We start from the raw sequence: 13,638 nt of genomic DNA, 5'->3' as shown, positions 1-13,638 counted from the left end.
CCACTTGCTAGCCCACAATGAAGACGTCATGACTGCTAATACTTACTTACTTACTTACACAGACACACACACACACACACACACACACACACACACACGTAATGAATATCCTTGTACTTAAAAATATAAAAAATGGGGCCCGCTGGCTGGACAGACGGTGGCACCCTCTGGCATGAGTGTGTGCTGGAGGGTGGAGTCAGTTGAGTTACACTTCAGTGCCCAATGATGTATACCAGATCCCAACAGGATGAGAAGCAGACAGGACCAGTCCACTGCACATGCTGGCAGGCACAGGAACCAGAACTGGGGGGCCTGTCCAGTGGGGGTTATTCGGGGTCACTCTGACTGGGCTGCAGCTCCCCCTGCGGTATGTCAGGGCCGAGCATGTGTTGGGCAGAGCTGGGCTGGGCCGCAGCACCCATAGGAAACTACCCCAATTGCTCAACTACCCCAATGAAACTTGACAGCAGATTTCTGGGCCCATGGAGGCTCGCAGGTGGACTAGGACAGCCAATCAACCTCAGAAAGATTTCCTCATCCGTGGAGCAGCAGTATTAGCAGCATTTCAGAACTACCGAAAACACATGCACAAAACCCTCAAAAAATGCTCCACAATGGGACCCTGAGATGACATCGGGTGGCAGTTCCCCAGTCCCTGGGGTAATGTGGTTGGGAAGCTGGGCGTTATTTCTCCTCTTGTAGGCCCTGTCCCCCATATACAGGAAGAAGATGAAAATGTATAAACAAGGGGCTCACCTACTAACCCCTAATCCTCGACCCTTCCCACCCAGCACAATAGCCTAGTGGCTAAGTCCTCGTCTTGTGTGCACGGGGATTCCATATGGGTGCTGGTTCGTATCCCAGCTGCTCCACTTACCATCGAGTTCCCTGCCTGCAGCCTGGGAAAGCAGTAGAGGATGACCCAGAGCCTTGGGACCCTACACCCGCGTGGGAGAGCTGGAGAAAGCTCCTGGCTTCAGGCCAGCTCAGTTCCAGCTGCTGCGGTGTATGGAAGATCTTTCTCTATAAATCTACCTTTCCAATAAAAATAAGTAAATCTTAAAAAAAGAATATTAATTTTACATAAAATGTTTTTAATATACACACAGTATACAATTAAATAGTGAAGGCATTCTATAAAAATATAAATAACTTCGTAAGATTAAGTTGACTTACAACTCTGGTTTTAATGCTTTTAAAGTCAGAGTTACAGAGAGAGAGAAGGAGAGATAAGATCTTCTGTCCACTGATTCACTCCCCAGATGGCCACAATGGCCAGAACTAGGCCAGGTTGAAGCCAGGAGCTTCATCTAGGTCTCCCATGTAGGTGGTATGGGCCCCACTCACTTGGGCCATCTGCTGGGTTTTTAGGAAACACTTCCATATGAGAAAGATAAAAATATAGACTTGGACATCAGTGTCTGAATATCAGCAAAGCTGCAGAATGTAAAATATGTTTGTTTCTATGCAGTTATTTCTAACTATTTAAATGATACTAATTATGGAGAGGAGATCAATGTATCTTTGAACTATTCGAAAAAGAATAATTGTAAAATTTTGGGTTTTGTTGTTCTTGTTGTTGAAAAAATCTAAAAGTATTACTGCCAAAGCTTTCCATTACCATTTTTTATGGCACAATCCATTCATTACTTTGAAAGACCAATTCTTACTCTCTGATTAGCAACAATAGCAGTTTCAAAAATAAATTAAACATTTCCTTTAACCTATGCTAGAAGAGTAAAACATAATATTTCTGAAACCCTTCTGGCCTTTAGATTACAAATAACACTTCAATCATTGAGAAATTGAAGTAAATTGAGCTTCATAAAACACTAGCAGCTACTAACAACCAGTATTTCAGACAGATGGGGTGATAGCAATTACACAATTATAAGACTTGCTATTTATGCACATGTCAGATAATTAAGAGAAACTGAGGGAAGCCAGGATGTTTGCATTGAGTTGGGCAGTATGATGGGATGTGCTGCACTAAACTAGAAGTTCTTATGTTTTTGAAAAATTTTATCAAGTTTATTTACTTGAAAGGCAGAGGGAGAGCGAGAGAGAGGCAGAGAGAGGCCCCATATCCTCTGGTTCATTCCCCAAATGTCCAGGGCAGCTGCACTAGACAAGGCTGAAACCAGGAACTCGGTCTAGGTCTCCCACATGTGGCAGGGCCCCAACTACTTGAACCAAGTTCTAGATCAGCATGAAATTGGAATCAGGGTTGGAGCCTACAACCCAGAAATTGCAACATGGAATTTGAGGATCTCCAGAGGAATTTTTTTTAAAGATTTATTTATTTTCTATTGCAAAGTTAGATATGCAGAGATGAGAAGAGACAGGGAAGCTCTTCCGTCTGATGGTTCACTCCCCAGGTGAGCACAACGGCCGGTGCTGTGCTGGTCCAAAGCCGGGAGCCATAGCTCCTCCAGGTCTCCCACATGGGTGCAGAATTCCAAGGCTTTAGACCATCCTCGACTGCTTTCCCAGGCCACAAGCAGTGAGCTGGATGGGAAGTGGAGCTGCCGGGATTAGAACTGGTGCCCATATGGGATTCCAGTGTATTCAAGGCAAGGAGTTTAGCCACTAGGCCACTGTGCCATCTTCAGAGAAATTTTTAACTGCCACATCAAACACTTGCCCTTGAAATTACAAATTCTGAAGAGCATAGATTTTAATATGGCCTAATTTGTAAGTTTACATGTCATTTTTTTCTTTACATTTGAGTGATTTAAGAAATAGGGGTTTGGGTCCGGCATGGTGAGACCCTGCACCCGCATGGGAGACCTGCAGGAAGTTCCTGGCTTCTGGCTTTGGATCGGCGTAGCACCAGCCGCTAAGGTCACTTGGGGAGTGAATCATTGGATGGAAGCTCTCCCTCTCTGTCTCTCCTCCTTTTTTGTGTATCTGACTTTCCAGTAAAAATAAATTTTAAAAAAGGAAAAAAAAAGAAATAGGGGTTTGATTTTTTTTTTTTTTGCAACATTTTAAGTCTCCAAAAATACATTTTGCATTTATTTAGAAACTCACTGGAATAATTGCACTAGGCACTGTGCTGGAAATCAGGGTATTACATGGAACTTTCTGAGCGATGATCTCTGCCCTCCAGAAGAAAAATGAGGAAAGAGCTGGGAGTAGAAGTGGGGAGGATGTGCCTTAGCGAAAGGAGTGTAGCTTGTGTAAAGGCTGGGAGGGAGGTGAGAGAATCAGCGGGGAGGGACAAGCAGCTGAGATTGGCCAGAATTTAGAGGGCCAAGGAAGGAATATGCAAATCTTAGAGTCTAGTGTTTGAGTCCTTGCTCCTCAGTCACCTGAATGATCTTCAGTTTCCCCAAAGATGCAAAAAAGGAGGTAATGTTGCAGTGGAATTCTGTCCTCTCCAGTGCCCCACTAGTTCTAGGTAAGCAGCAGGTAGACAATGAATAGAGAATTCCTGCCTTTGGTTTTGTGAGTGGACAGACAGCACACAGTTTATAGTGAACGCTACATTACCCTGTCTGCATGGAACTACTGCTTCACAAGCCTGCTGCTCCAACTCTTACCAGTTGACAAGGGCAGAAGTGGCCCAGCTTTGCTCTGAGGCTTACACAACGGATAAATGATTCTCAAGGTCACTACCTGCATAAAGCAAACACTCAACAAATGTTAGTTTTTTGATCACTATGATAGGTATGTAAGCCTTTTCTGCCCTCAATTCACAAACCTCTGAAGAGAAAAGAAACTTTCCGAGGTTTGGCACTAAACTTATTTGGTGACAAAATCTGACTAAAGGGCCTGGTATAATGGCTTAGTGGCTAAATCCTCACCTTGCACACATCAGGATCCCATAAGGGTGCCGATTTGTATCCTGGCTGTTCCACTTCCTATCTAGCTCCCTGCCTGTGGCCTGGGAAAAGCAGTCGAGGATGGCCCAAAGCCTTGGGACGGGACCCTGCACCCATCTGGGAGACCTGGAGGAAGTTCCTAGCTTCTGGCTTCAGACCAGCTCAGTCCTGGCTGTTGCAGCTACTTGGGGAGTGAACCAGCAAATAGAAGATCTTTCTCTCTGTCTCTTCTTCGCTCTGTAAATTTGCCTTTCTAATAATAAATAAATATTTTTTTAAAAATCTTATTAGAAACTCTTTATAATTATTTAAATTTCACTTGGGGTAAATACCCCCATTCACTGCTGCACGAATATGGAGCTGCTGTCCCCATTTCCATTGCTACAGATGTTATTGCTACAGAACTCATTATCCTCCTAAAACATAAAGACAAAATCCAGAAGCAAACTTCCAGTCTAACGGTTAAGATGCTGCATTTCCTATCAATGGAACCAAACATATCTTTATTTCTCCCACCCCCTTTTCTAAAAAAAAAAAGATTATTTTATTTTTTGTGGAAAGGCAGATTTAGAAAGAAGAAGCAGGGAGAAAGATCTTCTATCCATTGACTCATTTCTCAAGTTGTTGCAACAGCTGTAGTTGCAAATGGTTGGGCCAATCTAAAGCCAGGAGCCAGGAGCCTCCTCTGGGTCTTCCACAAGGGTGCAGGGTCCCAAGGCTATAGACCATCCTCTGCTGCCTTCCCAGGCTACAAGCAGGGAGCTGGATGGGAAATGGTTCAGCTGAGACACAAACTAGCATCTATACGGGGTGCCAGCATTTGCAGGTGGAGGATTAGCCCGTCAAGCCCCCCTTTTCATATTCTGATAAATAAAAGTGAAGTACTAATTCTGTGACTGACTGTTCAAACAGATAAATAAGTGCATGCCTGTGAATTTCAGAAACTGGCCTTGGGAAGCCAGCTGCAATTGCAACATAATCTCTTCCTCCCTTGTCAGCATGACCAGAGATTTAAATTTATTGTAACACAATACAAAGTGGTATGGATAACAAATGGCACAGAAAGCACCGGCTCCAGGCCAATTAATGGGAACACTGAAATCCCAATTAATGGGAACACTGAAATCTCTTAACACAATCCTCTGCCTCTTTCCAATCTCAGCCAGATAACATTTTCTAGCTACTCAGTTGCACAGATAATCCTGCTCTCGCTCCCTCCTGATAGAGCCACACTGTCCAGCCAGTTTCCCAGAGAACTGCCCTGGCAGCTGAGACACCCTGTTGTCAGACTTGCAACTGGCTTCAGCTGGTCTCAACAGCAAACTTCCTTTTTAAAATTGTTTAAAAGCTCCAGAATGTCCTCACCCTAACCAACAGACTGAGACATCAATATACCAACATCCTCATGTATCTATATAAATTTTCTCCTCAGTCTTGTTCTTGTAATTTTGATTCAGCACTGGGGCCGGGACTAAGCTTCCCATCCCAGTTCCAGCTCAATTCTTGTGTTCCTGGCAGTTGGGTACCTGCCACCCCATGTGGATGCCTTGGATTGAGTTCCTGGTTCCTGATTTTGGCCTGGTCTAGCCCTAGCTAGTAGGGTCTTTTGCGGAGCGGACCAGTGAATTGGATCTCTCTAGTTCTTTCTATTTCTCAGATGATTAAATAAATAATATACAAAATAAAGATGTTCGTGAATTCCAAAGTACAACTGGCCCCAAGGGCTTTGGTGACAAGACTGTGGATGGGTAGGATCACTTCCTTCCAGACAGAGGAAAAGGACATGCCTTTAGACCCCACCCAAGTTTCCGAAGCAAAGAAGTTTTGTGACTCAGGCTCAATGATGCCAACAGCAGTGTCACTACATGTTTCTTTTCTCATTTCTGAAGTATTCAATTTATACCGACAGTTCCTGATACAAGTCTACTAGAATGTTTTGACTACTAGTTGGAGCCCTTATGCTCAAGCTAGGTGGTCTCTTGGAGCTGTTTTCTCTATTTCCTTGATATTTTTTTATTGTGATTTTGTCAAAAGTTTCCAGTACATGGCGGTAAACCTCCAGAAATTGTTCCATCAGGACCCAAGGAAGGTGGACTTTCTGTAACGTCCACCCCTTAAGACTCTAGATTTGGGGAGGTGAAAGTAGCTTCAGATTTTGTATTCTTCTTCCTTGCTATTTCCTAGGAAATAATTCCTAATCAGATAGACCTCCTCCCTCTGTGTCATATATTGTACCCAAAACAATTCTCAAGCAGACAACAAAAAATAAACTTTAAAAAATGGCACCAATAGCAGTAACTATTCTTCCTGCTCAAAGACTAGTACCGGATAACAAATGCCTGAAGTGTTTTGGAATAGTCACCAAGAAGGGCAGGACTTAAGTCAGAGGGAGCCACTGCTTGCTTTGTAGGGACAGATCCAGCAAAACATGTCCTGCGACTTCACTCTCGGGGCAGGGGAGAGAGGGTGATCAGACCATCACAAACAAGGGAAGAAGCTGCAAGAAACCAGTCTGAGATTTCTGAAAATACAACATTTGAAGATGCATACTTCAAAAAGGAAGGACCCTCCCTCTATCAGTTCTCTAAGCCCTGGATACGCCCCCTGACCGTTAATATGAAAGGAGTAAGTTTTTGAAAAGATTCCTTGAGTAGCTATACCCCCTCACAGTCTCCTTTACTTGTCATAAGGAATGAAAGCTTTCCATTGAGCAGCACTCATCTGAGACTGGTTTTTGTGGCAACACCCCAAGGAAACAGGTTCCTTATGTCTTTCAACTGAAGGATATTTTGCCAGTAATGATTTTTATTCAAGATTCATTTACTCTTCAGAATCATGATGGTGGATTAGAGTGAGGACAGAGAAACATTAGCCAGGGTGAAGCAGAGAGGGCACATTTGAGGAAATAGGAGAAAACAGACCAGTGGCAGAGGGGCACCTGGAGACTGACAGACACAGGAAAAGAGCGGACACAACAGGGCGGTGTTGTAGTGATCAGACATCCCAGCAGCATTCAGCCAGTGGTGATCTTAACTGCACCGGTGGTCGGAACTCCACCAGCAACAAGGTGGGAAGGGGAATTCACCAGGAACTCAGGAGGTGAACCCAGGCAAAGAACTGCCCTTCCTGCTGGTTTGTTTGATTTGACCAGGAGCAGAGACAGAACAGCAAATCCCAAATTGGCCATGCAGAAACAGGGTGGATTTCAGAGCCTAAACCCCCAGTAGAGCTGAATCTGGTACCATCTTGTGCAGGGAAGCAAAGGCTATGGGACAGGACTGCACATGCACTAAACTGGGAGCACTCTAATTTCTGGCTCAGTGAATTGCAATGATGTGGCATCCTACAGGTTCCACCAAAATAGGTCTGGGTATCCCCCAGACCTAATGGCCAGCAGATCAAGAACTCCATGAGTGGCACATCAGGCAACATTTTGTACATTGTGACAAAAGCTTCGAGACTGCAGGGACAACAGTGAGCTGTACATGCAGTGAGTTGGGAGTGAACTCACTGAGCTCAGTGCATTGCACTGGTCCCACATTGAAAATAATACCGACTTTGGCATCTTACGACTCAAAATAGGTATGTGTGGCCCTCAGACCTAATGGCCAGCAGGTTCCAGCAAGATCAGCACTGCCAACATCCTAGCTAGTTAGGATACCTGGTGTTTCCCTATTCCTGGGAACTGAACATATCTGAAACTCACTGGAGGGAGTGGCACAGTGACTGCAAACAAAGAGCAAAACACAACAAGTAAAATCAAATTACAGACCTGTGGGTGACACAGCTTAGAAACCTGCCCTAAGGAGAAGAATGTACTAAGGAGAAGTACAATGACCAAGAGCAAAAGAAGAGACAAAGGCACAATGAATATTACCATAGATTCCCCTGCAAAGGAGCAAAAGCCTTTGCCAACCTCAGAGTTAGCTGAGGAATACATCGAGAAAATGGGAGATACAGAATTCAAAACACTTGTTATAACGCTACTTATCAACAATGAGAAGCATATGCAGGAATTTAAGGACTATGTCACACAGGAAATAGCAACACTAAACAAAATCAAGCCAAATTATTGGAAATGAGGAATGCATTAGAGCAAATTAAAAATTCAGTGGAAAGTCTCAATAACAGAATGAAAGAGGCAAAAGAAAGAATCTCAGAATTGGAAGGTATTTCTTCTCATAATGGGGAAACAATCAAAAAGCTGGAACCAGAGTTGAGTCAAGCTAAAAAAAAGTATTCAAGAATTAAAAGACTGAATATAGGAAAAAGGCCGAATATAAGAGTTATAGGAGCTCCAGAGGTGTAGAAACAGAAGCTGGGTTTAAAAATGTATTCAAAAAAATAATAAAGGAAAACTTCCCTAATCTGGAGGAAGAATGGGAAACATCCAGGAGGGGCATAGAATTCCCAAGAGGGTTGACCAAACGCGATCTTCACCGTGACACATGATAATCAAGCTCTCTTCAATAGAACATAAGGAAAAGATCCTTAAATGTGCTCGTGAAAAAAATCAATTGATCTCTGATGTTAATTGTTGTAGATGGTATATTAGTGCTTTTATTTGACCGGGAAGATACTCTGCTGACTCTGCCCTCAGACCAGAGAGGGTCTTCCCAATAAGTAGTTGGACTTGTCTGGACTATGGGATGTTGGACTCTATGCTTGGCAAATACTTGCAGGGAGGGAATTTCAACTAAAATTGAACTATGGTTATGCAGCGGGGTGGAGGGACCCACCATGGGGGGAAGGTGGGGGGGAGAATCCCAGATTCTATGTAATTACAACACAATGTAATTAATGAATAAATTTAATAAAAAAAAGTTAGAACTACTCAAAAAGTTCAAAAAAAAATCAATTGATCTCTAGAGAAATGGCAATTAAACTCACAGGAGACCTCTCACAGGAAACTCTACAGGCCAGAAGAGAATGGAGTGACATATTCCAGATTCTAAAAGCAAAAAACTGTAGACCCAGGATAATGTACCCAGCGAAGCTTTCTTTTGTCTTTGAAATGAAATAAAATTCTTCCACAGTACAGAAAATTAAAAGAACACACTTCTTTCAAACATACCACACAAATGATACTGAAAGATATTCTCTTGACAGAGAAAAGGAATAGAACCCACCAAAACCAAAGGCAAATGTGAAGAACATCCCAGTAAAATAATAATAGAAGACTAAATCAATGAACAGCCCATTGATAAATGACAGGACCATATTGCCACCCATTCATATTAACCCTGAATGTAAATGGCTTAAACCCATCAATCAAACCTCATAGATTAGTAGACTTGATTAAAAACACAAAATACATCTATTTGTTACCTACAGGAGATACATCTCACCAACAACGATCAGCAGAAACTGTATCTCATTGATTTTCATGTCTTTGTTTTTAGTTCATTTCTTCAAAACACTTCTGATTAAATTTTTCAATGACATACAGATCATACAGTAGCACCATTTAAAAAAATAATAGACCTTTCTTTTTTGTTAAGATTTATTTATTTCTTTATTGCAAAGGCAGATATACAGAGAGGAGGAGAGACAGAGGGAAAGATCTTCAGTCCGATGATTCACTCCCCAAGTGACCACAACGGCCGGTGCTGTGCTGATTTGGAGCCAGGAGCCAGGAACCTCCTCCAGGTCTCCCACGCGGGTGCAGAGTCCCAAGGCTTTGGGCCATCCTCAACTGCTTTCCCAGGTCATAAGCAGGGAGTTGGATGGGAAGTGGAGCTGCCGGGATTAGAACCAGCGCCCATATGGGATTCCAGTGTATTCAAGGCGAGGGCTTTAGCTGCTAGGCCACTGTGCTGGGCCCAGTAGCATCATTTTTTTCAAGAAGGTTCTTGATTAGTCATTCAGTAGCATGTTATTTACCTTCATGGCATTGCACATTTCTATTTTTCTTCCTGTTGTTGATTTTGCTTTATGGTTTTTCACTTGGTGGGGTATATAGTGACTTGCAGTGGAGACTGACATGTCCAGATGTGAGGATACAGTGTGCATCTCTACTTCCGGATCGAGAATGGACACCCAGTGAAACTGTTGGATGTGTCTTGTCAATGGGATGCTGGACTCTCTACCATTGTCCATGCCCTCAGTGATGAACTTGTGACTGTTTATGAGGAACAATGGTGTTGTAATGATATGGGAGAACTCAGTGTGTGTGTGGGGGGCAGGATTTGGGGCAAGGTAGGAGATATACCAGGGCCTGTGTAAATGTATCATAAATGATAATAACAATCATAATAAAATGAAAAATATATACAGTTATTGTGGGTATTAAGTAGATTACATTTAGAGTACATAATGCAAGTTGGTACATTTTCACATTTATTGAGTGATAGTTGTGCTTGTTATGGTTTGTTATAATCTGGGGGAAGAATTGCTGAAGTGTAGTGGAAAGCCACAGTTACATTGATCACAGGTTCCAACGAATGGTAGTGGAGGTTGGCAGAGCTGTTAGAAACTGAGAGACTCTGGCGTAGTGTGGTAGCCTAGCGGCTAAGGTCCTTGCCTTGCACGCACCAGGATCCGGTTCTAATCCCAGTGGTCCCTTTCCAACAAAATAGATAATTCTTAAAAAAAAAAAAAAAAAAGACCTTTTAAAAATGAACCATTGGGGGCCCGGCGGAGTGGCCTAGCAGCTAAAAGTCCTCGCCTTGAATGCACCAGGATCCCATATGGGCACCAGTTACAGTCCCAGCAGCTCCACTTCCTATCCAGCTTCCTGCTTGTGGCCTGGGAAAGCAGTCGAGGACGGCCCAGAGCTTTGGGACCCTGCACCTGCATGGGAGATCTGGAAGAGGTTCCTGGTTCCTGGCTTCGGATCGGCACAGTATCGGCCATTGCGCTCACTTGGGGAGTGAATCATCAGACGGAAGAGCTTCCTTTCTGTCTCTCCTCCTCTCTGTATATCTGACTTTGTAATAAAAATAAATAAATTAAAAAAAAAAAAAAAGAACCATGGGAGAGGGTAAGGGCATGCAATAGCCTAGTGGCTAAATCCTTGCTTTGCATGCACCAGAATCCAATAGGGGACGCTGGTTCATGTTCTGGCTGCTCCACTTCCCATCCAGCTCCCTGCTTGTGGCCTTGGAAAGCAATAGAGGATGGCCCAAAACCTTGGGACCCTACATCCACGTGGGACCCAGAAGAAGCTCTTGGCTCAGGATTGGCTCAACTCTGGCTCTTGTAGCTACCTGGGGAGTGAAGCAGTGGATGGAAGATCTTTCTGTCTCTCCTCTCTGTGAATCTATTTTTCTAATAAGAATAAATGAATCTTTTTTAAAAACAGGTTTTGACAATCACTACATGTATAACTGTGTATTGTTATGCTAGGAATACTAAAAAAATTTGTTCTTGAATGGGTCTAGTTTGATGCTTCATTATCAAACTACTACTACTTGTTCCTCCCTGCCCTACCCTTTAAACATATATTTATCTTTGAAAGGCCGAGTGACAAGAAAAGAAAGCAGAAAGAGAATGCCCATTCAGTGCCTCACTGGCCCACAGCAGCCAGAATTGGACCAGGTGAAAATCAGGAACTCCATCCACATCTCCAGTGTGGCTGGCAGGGACCCAACTCCTTGGGCCATCACCTGCTGCCCCCCTGGTGAATTAGCAGGAAACAGGACTAGAAGCAGAGGCAGGACTCAGTCCCTGTCTCTCTGACATGTGCAGGTGTTCCAAGTGGTGCCTTCATTATTGCACTACAACACCACTTGCTGCCACTGGGGTTTCAAGGTAGTGTAAAAAAATGGTTCACTTGTTTATGAGCTATCATACATAGTATTTGCGTCTTTTTCTTTTCTTTCTTTCTTTATTGATTGATAATCTTACATAGTTGATTAGGGTACAAAGAGTCAAGGGCTACTTGAAAGTGGGTAAGACCATTGTTTCCACACAAATATTGTAATTTTTTCCCCCTGTATTTGGGGTCAGGGGAGAAACAAAGGGAGAAGCCCCACCCAGCCTCCCACCCGTCCCATCCTCAATGTGGGGCATGACCCGAGTGTCCTGCTCAAGCAGTTTTGATAGTTCAGCAGTTCTGAATTGCTGCCAATCTCACCATTCCAAGCATGATGAAATCTCTTCAGAATCCGGGCCCAGCGGCGTGGCCTAGCAGCTAAGGTCCCCACCTTGAACGTCCTGGGATCCCATATGGGCGCCGGTTCTGATCCCGGCAGCTCCACTTCCTATCCAGCTTCCTGCTTGTGGCCTGTGTAAGCAGTTGAGGACGGCCCAATGCCTTGGGACTCTGCACCAATGTGGAGACCTGGAAGAAGCTCCTGGCTCCTGGCTTCAGATCGGCACAGCTCCAGCCGTTGCGGTCACTTGGGGAGTGAATCATCTGACAGAAGATCTTCCTCTCTGTCTCTCCTCCTCTCTGACTTTGCAATAAAAAAAAAAAAAAAATCTTTAAAAAAGAATAAAACAAAGCACACCATAAAAAGAAAAGCATAATATTTAGGAAACTCTTAGGGTATTTAGAACAAACATTGGAACTTCATCATTAGAAGTTTACAAAAGTTGAACTGCACAAAATACTAGTAACTATTGACAAGCAGTTTTCCAGAAGGTCATGACATTGTGATGCAGTAACAACCAGTATGAGATTATGCAGTTACAGCAGGCCTACATCACTTTCATGCGGCATTAGAAAAAGCAAGTTTCTTAACAAGAGATCATTTCGTCATTTGCAACACAGTCATAATTCTTACCTACTTCACAGCTGATTAAAAACAACACAGTCATAAGGTTCTCTTTTTTAAAAAAAGATTTGTTTATTCTTACTTGAAAGATAGATTTACAGAGAAAAGAAGAGAGAGATTTTCCATCCTTTGCTGCTTTCCCTGGCCACAAGAAGGGAGCTAGATGAGAAGCGGAGTAGCTGGAACTAGAAGCAGGGCCCATATAGGATGCTGATGCCTGCAGGTAGAGGATTAGTCTATTGAGCCATGGCACCAGCTCCAATAACAAGGTTCTATGTACATGCAAGGTGTTAATTAAAGAAACCAAGGGATAACGCCCGGCGGCATGGCCTAGTGGTTAAAGTCCTCTCCTTGAACGCCCCGGGATCCCATATGGGCCCCGGTTTTAGTCCCAGCAGTTCCACTTCCCATCCAGCTCCCTGCTTGTGGCCTGGGAAAGCAGTCAAGGATGGCCCAATGCATTGGGACCCTGCACCCATGTGGGAGACCCGGAAGAGGTTCCAGGTTCCTGGCTTCGGATCGGCGCGCACCGGCCCGTTGCGGCTCACTTGGGGAGTGAATCATCGGACGGAAGATCTTCCTCTCTGTCTCTCCTCCTCTCTGTATATCTGACTTTGTAATAAAATAAATAAATCTTTAAAAAAAAAAAAGAAACCAAGGGATATCAGAATTTTTGTACTGATGTGTTTAATACTAGGAAGGTGGAGGATGACAGTATGTGTTGTATTCAGACTATAAATTCTGAATTATACAGCTTTTACTAAAGGATTATTTACAAGATTACATATTATTTGTAACACGAGGGAAAAATCAAGAAATCAGAGTTTTGAAAGATTCTGAACATTTCAAATACATTTTACGTGGATTCAGATGTTAACTGCAGTGGGAACTGTGCTGTACTTTGTGGAAAGCAGTGGTCTCTGCTGGCCAGAAGAGGAATAAGCACTGGGAGTAGGGGCTGGAGGGCCTGGTTCTTTTTTTTTTTTTTTTTTTTTTTAAAGATTTATATGAGATATGCGTGGGTATGGACGAGCCGTGGCTGGGCTGAAACTCTCAACAACAGGAACCAGAATGGATTGAAGAGCGGAGCT

The sequence above is a fragment of the Ochotona princeps genome, chromosome 6 (assembly GCF_030435755.1).
Source record: "Ochotona princeps isolate mOchPri1 chromosome 6, mOchPri1.hap1, whole genome shotgun sequence".
Classification (NCBI taxonomy): domain Eukaryota; kingdom Metazoa; phylum Chordata; class Mammalia; order Lagomorpha; family Ochotonidae; genus Ochotona; species Ochotona princeps.
This window is presented reverse-complemented; position numbering follows the sequence as displayed.